Source organism: Epinephelus lanceolatus, chromosome 6 (genome assembly GCF_041903045.1).
Source record: "Epinephelus lanceolatus isolate andai-2023 chromosome 6, ASM4190304v1, whole genome shotgun sequence".
Taxonomy (NCBI): Eukaryota; Metazoa; Chordata; class Actinopteri; order Perciformes; family Serranidae; genus Epinephelus; species Epinephelus lanceolatus.
In genome coordinates, this window is record NC_135739.1 from 11070713 (window position 1) to 11077129 (window position 6417).

A 6417-nucleotide genomic window follows, 5' to 3' on the forward strand; every position below is an offset into this window, starting at 1 on the left:
TAAACCCTGCAGCCAGTTAGCTTAGCTTAGCATAAAGAGTGGTGTGTTCCTCATCAAGGTCCAACACATTCTCACTCCGACCTTGTTTGGTCGTGGACTTCATACGTCCAGATACAACATTCAAGGTACCCTGGGTGTGTTGGTTGTTGACGTTCTGGGACGTTGCATCAACTTCAGGCTGTTACATGCATTGTCTGTTTTCAAAATACACTTCTGTTTTCACAGGAAATGTACAGTTTGCATACAGTCGCTTTCAAAACAAAAGCATGTGGTTACATTTAGCCAACGCTCGCACATGGTTAGGTTAGGAAAAAAGATGCCAATGTGAAAGGGTGGCTTTTTTCGTGGATGTCTGACACCAGAAGTAACTGATCAAGCGCAGAATGTTGACGACTTGGGGGTGAGACCGGCCTGCAAGTTCATGTCTGTGAACATGACATGTCTGTCATTGAAAGCTGGAGTCAGGACATGGTTAGCCTAGCATAGCATTAGCCTGGCTCCCTCCTAAGCATAGGCTGTATTAAAGCACAGATGTATAAAGAGAACTGGATACAGCACTGGAGGTGAGCCCTCATTCATTCCTATGGGAGTTGCTAAGTGGCGCATGATGCTAAAAAATTCCCAGATATAAAATTGTCCAGATCTTCTAACTTGAACTTTTTTCGCTGCACGTCACACCCATCCGCAGCAGTGTCAGGCATCACTTTGTAGCTTCATGTCACCGGCTTCCAATGAAAATGACTTGTAGCCTGTTGCTGTGTCACTCGTAGTGTGAATACAGCATTAGAGCTGCTGATAGGAAATTTTTTTGTCAGGTTTGGACAGAGCCAGACTTTCCTCCTGTTTCTACCCTTTATGCTAGGCTGAACAAACGTCCTCTTTTGCCCGGACATGTCCACTTTTCACTTCCCGTCCGGGGGGTGTTTATAAATTGATGATAATGGTTTTCCTTGTGTTTGTGTTAGAATGCGGCACAGCCGCATATTTCTGTCCAAACCCAACAGTCATTCTGTTTTGTTATGTCCGAAACCGAACCGAGCCCGACATTATTTAATTAGGAAAGCACTGAGTTTGTGTCACACAGTTGTTACGGTTACAGGCTATTTAACAGGCCGGGCGTGTGCCGTGGGTGCTCCGCGGAGAGGGAGACCTCCGTGTTTGAGACGGGAGCGGGCGGCGGGAGGTCCGAGGCTTCCAGCGAGGGGAGAGGGAGAAATAAAACACAATAAGATAAAATAGCAAAACCCGTCTCCCTCTTCTATTTTATTTTCAGCGTTTAATCAAGGCGGAGGCGGGCGGCTGGAGGTCCGAGGCTTCCAGCGAGGGGAGAGGTAGAAACAAACAGCCAATGTGCGTATGTTACGTTCAGGTGTTGTCACGTAAATAACAGTCCCCAAGCAATAAACAGGACAGACAATAGGATTTTATTTATTTTTACACTACCTGTTCACTGAAAGCTGACTGAATCCGACCCAAGCCGAATACAATTTATACATTTTTGACTGAACCCGGCCCGACCCATCAGGTATGCCTACCGTCGGGACCCGTCGGGACCCATCGGGCTCGATCGGGTAGCCACATTCTAGTGTGTGTATGTGTCCCCTATTGGGGCCTATCTGAATTTCTGTCTTTGAGAGATATTATTTTGTAATATAACTGAATTTTCTATCCATACATATAAACTTTTAATATATAAAGATTTTAAGGCATCTTTGAGAAGCTGCGAGTATCATTTAAGTAGGCTATCTCGTGGCCGGGCCGAATGTCCTCTTTTTTGGAAATCAAAATATGGTCACCCTACTTTATGCTAAGCTAAGACAGCCATCTGCTGGCGTTAGCTTGAATCTTACCGTACCAACATGAAATTGATCTTCTCATCTAACATTAAGGGTGCTTTCACACCTGCCCTGTTTGGTTCGGTTCAATCGAAGTCAAGTTCGTTTGCCCCCAAAGTGCGGTTCGTTTGGGCAGGTGTGAACACAGCAATCGCACTCAGGTGTGCACGAAAACAACTGGACAGAGACCTTCTTGAAGAGGTGGTCTCACTCCGGTTACAATGAACTCTGGTACAGTTCGTTTGTGGTGAGAACATCTTCCGACCTGGATGTGAACCAGCTGCAGTCACATGACACATTGTTTGGGTTAAACATGAGCATGTTACAGTCCTGGAGGATTATTAATGTGCACCTCCTCCTGTACTGCCTTAATATGCACATTCAGCACATCCGATGCATCAAAACATTGTTTTCTAGTTGGAGCCGCGCCTCGTTTTCAAACTGTATGGTTTGACTAAAATGAACATTGACAGCAATATAGTCCACGATGAGCAGCGCTAAAATCAACCTGCGTAGTTGTCCCTCCATTGTGACATTAGAAAGTGTCACATTTATCTTGCAAGTGTACTCTTCTTCAACGTTTTATTTACTTCCTGGATTTTTCTGGAAATCTGACCCATCAAGAGCAGCTTCCTCAAGCAAAGCATTTTATCTGGTCTGTTTGTAAATGCTGCCGTGAGAACATGAACCAACTCTAGGCAATTATACAACTTTGTAACAAACTTAGTCCCTGATTCAGACCAAAGCAAGACAACTCTAGGTCTGAAAGCACCCTTCGTAACTTGGCAAAAAAACCATATGAACAAATCTCCCAAAATGTCAAACTATTTCTTCAAATCATTCTGCAACATTTGGACAAAGGCATCAATCAGCTGTGACAGTTTTCATATGAAAGTCTGTTTCTGAAAACAAAATAAATAAAAAAGAAAATTTCTGTTGCATCTGTTGGCAGATCAATACACTGCAGCGTGATGTGATGTGTAGTTGAAACGGCATGAAAATAAGCACATTCAGAATGACTAAATTAGTGTAATCAAACCCTTCAATCTGACTTCATGGCTGTGTTGCTTTCTCTTGTGGTATGTTCTCTGTTCTCCTTCCACTTTCCCATGTGGCTCCAGCTCGACTTGGGTCACGAAACAGTGAAGCAGCCAGAAGTCTTTTTGCTCAATATTCCCCTCTAAAAATATGCTTCACTTCTTTTATTTGGTGGTATCGATCTTGTTCATTTATCGTTCGTAATTAAACAGAGAACAAGTGAGCTTAAGGAAATAGAAATCAACAACTCGATACATATGTCTTGTATGGCAGAGGTTTTCTTTACAGCCTGTGCTGATGATTGATGGGCAGCCACAACTCTGAAACAGTGTGTCTGGACTAATACAGTGGTCTGAAGATCAGCAGATAAAGTGGTGTTTGAATCTAGAGCAGCTCATGGTTCCCTGTATTTCAGACATATGTAACAGGGTCAATCAGCAGTTTGTTTCATTGTGTGACTTTGGTGTTTTAAAGGGTTAGTTCGGATTGATTGCTTGTCCAACCATGTTCTTATCACCTCAGAAACATTGCTAAAATAAGATCTATTCTAACTTTTAGGAATGCAGAAACTGTTGTACGTGCTTTTATCTCTTCATGCCTTGATTATTGCAGCAGCCTTTATTCCTGTCTTAATCAAAAAACCTTGCAACGACTACAGTAGGGCTGCAGTCAGTCGACCAGAAAGGTCATTAGATGGCAAGATTTCATTGGTGGCTTAGTCACAGGAAGAAAAAATAAACAAAAAAGTGAAACTCTGTTAGGAGCTGCACCTTGTCAAAATAAATCCATACCTATGTGACTGGACCTTGTGGGAATTTAATTTGAAAGGACAGACACAGGAAGTGTCCACGCTCAGCAGTCAGACAGGAGTCAGGTTAATTTCCAGGGCTGGTACCTGCGGTTATTCCACAGGCTAGTTAATAACATGTCGGGCAGGAAATCCAAAGTGTGGGATCATTTTGAGAAGGTGAAGGACGAACCCAAGGTGATATGTAAACTCACCTTCATTGGTCGACTACAAACATGACGTATCATCTGAAACATGGAAGTAGCTACATGCCCATTAGCCCACAGCGTCATTAACAGGCAGCTCGCTCAGTGTGTGACGTGCACTTGTAGATAAAATATAGGCCTATATTAATGAAGGTTCATTAGTACGGTTTTGTATTTCTCTGTAATGTAGCACAGTGTTAACAATGTTACTGATACTATTCTTTCTCACACCTTCAACTCAAACCACCAAAATATATCATTTAATATTCAAATAAATATCGTAAACATGCAGGTGACTAGTCGACTAATGGACCTAAATGACGACTATTGTTCAACTAGCAAAAGTCTTAGTCGGAGGCAGCCCTAGACTACAGATTGTACAGAACTCAGCTGCTCGGCTTTTAACCAAAACCAAGAGGTATGATCACATTACACCAATTTTAGCCTTCTGACACCAACTCCCTGTTTGTTTTAGAATTGACTTTAAAATCTTGTTGGTTACTCTGGAGGCTCTTCATGGCTCCAGATTTCATTTCAGACCTGTTAGTCCCTTATGAACCTTTGCGCAGTTGGAGATCCTCCGGCAGAGGTCCTCTGTTTGTCCCAGAGTCCAGAGTGAGGACCAAAGTCCTTTGCACGCTAAGTAAGTTTCTTTCATCTGACATTGTCACACATCTAAAAATAAATACAACTTCATGTAGTGTCAAGTCTGAAACATTCATCTGTCATTAAAGGGCCAGTGTGTAAAATGGGTTGAAAACAGTGACATGTAGTGTTTAGATTCTAGATTGCAGTGCTCACTCGCTCGCCTGTGCTCACCCCTCCCGTTGGCAAAGTTACGGTGGCCTCCGGGGATAACAAAAGTGGATTCACCGCACACAGGGCTGAATTGCTTCTTATTTTATTAATCAGTCTACAAAACAATGCGTTTCGCCCATGGCTTCATCAGGTTTGTTACACAGTCCACAGCACAGGTGATTTGAAATAGGCTGCAACTGTACTGAATCCAATCAGCAGAGTACACAGGAGTAACGTTACTGCTATCCTATTGTCTGTTATGCCTTTGACATAAGACTAAAATTTTCGCAAGTGTTTTACAGTAATTGTTCTACCTGGAGATGATGTAATGTTACAAACTCTCCTCCTCACTCCCTACTTGTTGAGTCCGACACGTAACGCTATTATACTACGTGCTGACAAATAGTAGCATTTATTTTAGTAGTTTACCTGTCCAGCAGAAAACATGCCACTTTGTCCTTCATGAACCCCCTCCATCGCTGAAAAACATCACCAATGTTTATTCTCTACCGCCGCTTGTCCCTGTTTCTTTGCCCCTCTTTGCGTCTTCGTTTCCTCGCAGGTTCAGGTTCATTCTCTCCTGTGGCGTGGTAAGTGTGGACCATTCGCAAACTTTATAACTAAAAAAACTTTTCACTACTCTCTATCAACGAACTACTAACACTCTGCTGTTTCCTCCTCCTTCTTCCTTCCTTCCGCTGTCTTCTTTGTTGGTTTATTTATACACGCAAAACACGTTCTCTGGCTGGCTGGATTGTCCGCTCGGGCTGCCTTACATACATGGCGGCGCAAGATGGCGACCTCTCTAAAGCAAGGCCCTTGCTATATATATATATATATATATATATATATATATATAAAAGCATAATTATAAGGCTACGAAAACCAAACAAATTTTATTTTATGGTGATTATACACTTATATAAACATATTAATGGGTAGAATATTCAGATTCAGATTCAGATTTGACAATAAACCATGCCAAATATTACACACTGGCCCTTTAAAATTTTTGGAACAGGTTTAATTTTCCACATTTCCCGCATCCATCAGAAGCCTATAGAGAGCTGTTTGACCAAGAATCAGTGTGAAAGGTTTCTGTGTGCATCCTTAGAAAACGGGCTCAGTGTGTAAAGGCCTTAAAGGGGGCGGGGACTTTGCAACCAGGGCCTGAAGCTCTGGAACGACCTGCCCGAGGACATAAGGCTGTCTGAGTCACTGTCTTTGTTTAAGTATTTTTTGGAAAGCATATCCTGAGTTTATCTGAGCTGTCTGTCTATTCTATTACTCTCTTATGGGTTTTGTTTCCCATTTATTATCTTGATTTTAGTTTTGGCCTTCTTTATTTTATCTTTTACTTTGGTGACTTTTTATGACATTTTAGTTTGTTTCATTCTCCCTGTGTTTTAAATGTCTATATTATAATGGGTGTTTGTCCCAAAATGTTGAAGTATTCCTTTTCTATATGTCTGTACATAGCAAGACGCTGCAGTGTGGAACAACGTGCTGCTTCTTGGGGGCTAATGTTCATACGAGTCAATCGGTGCAACAGAACTGAGCTGAATGGCTTCACTCTGCGGACGATGTGAGCATCAGTGGAGAAACTTCCGACAAGATTTTGGTCAAAAATGAAGTAAAAGTGGAAAAAGTGCACGTCAAACAGGCAGTTTTACTCTTCACTGGTGGTTGTAAACCTCATATGGAGTGATCGTCACAGGACTGATGTCTATATCTGTTTGTTTCCTCTATATTT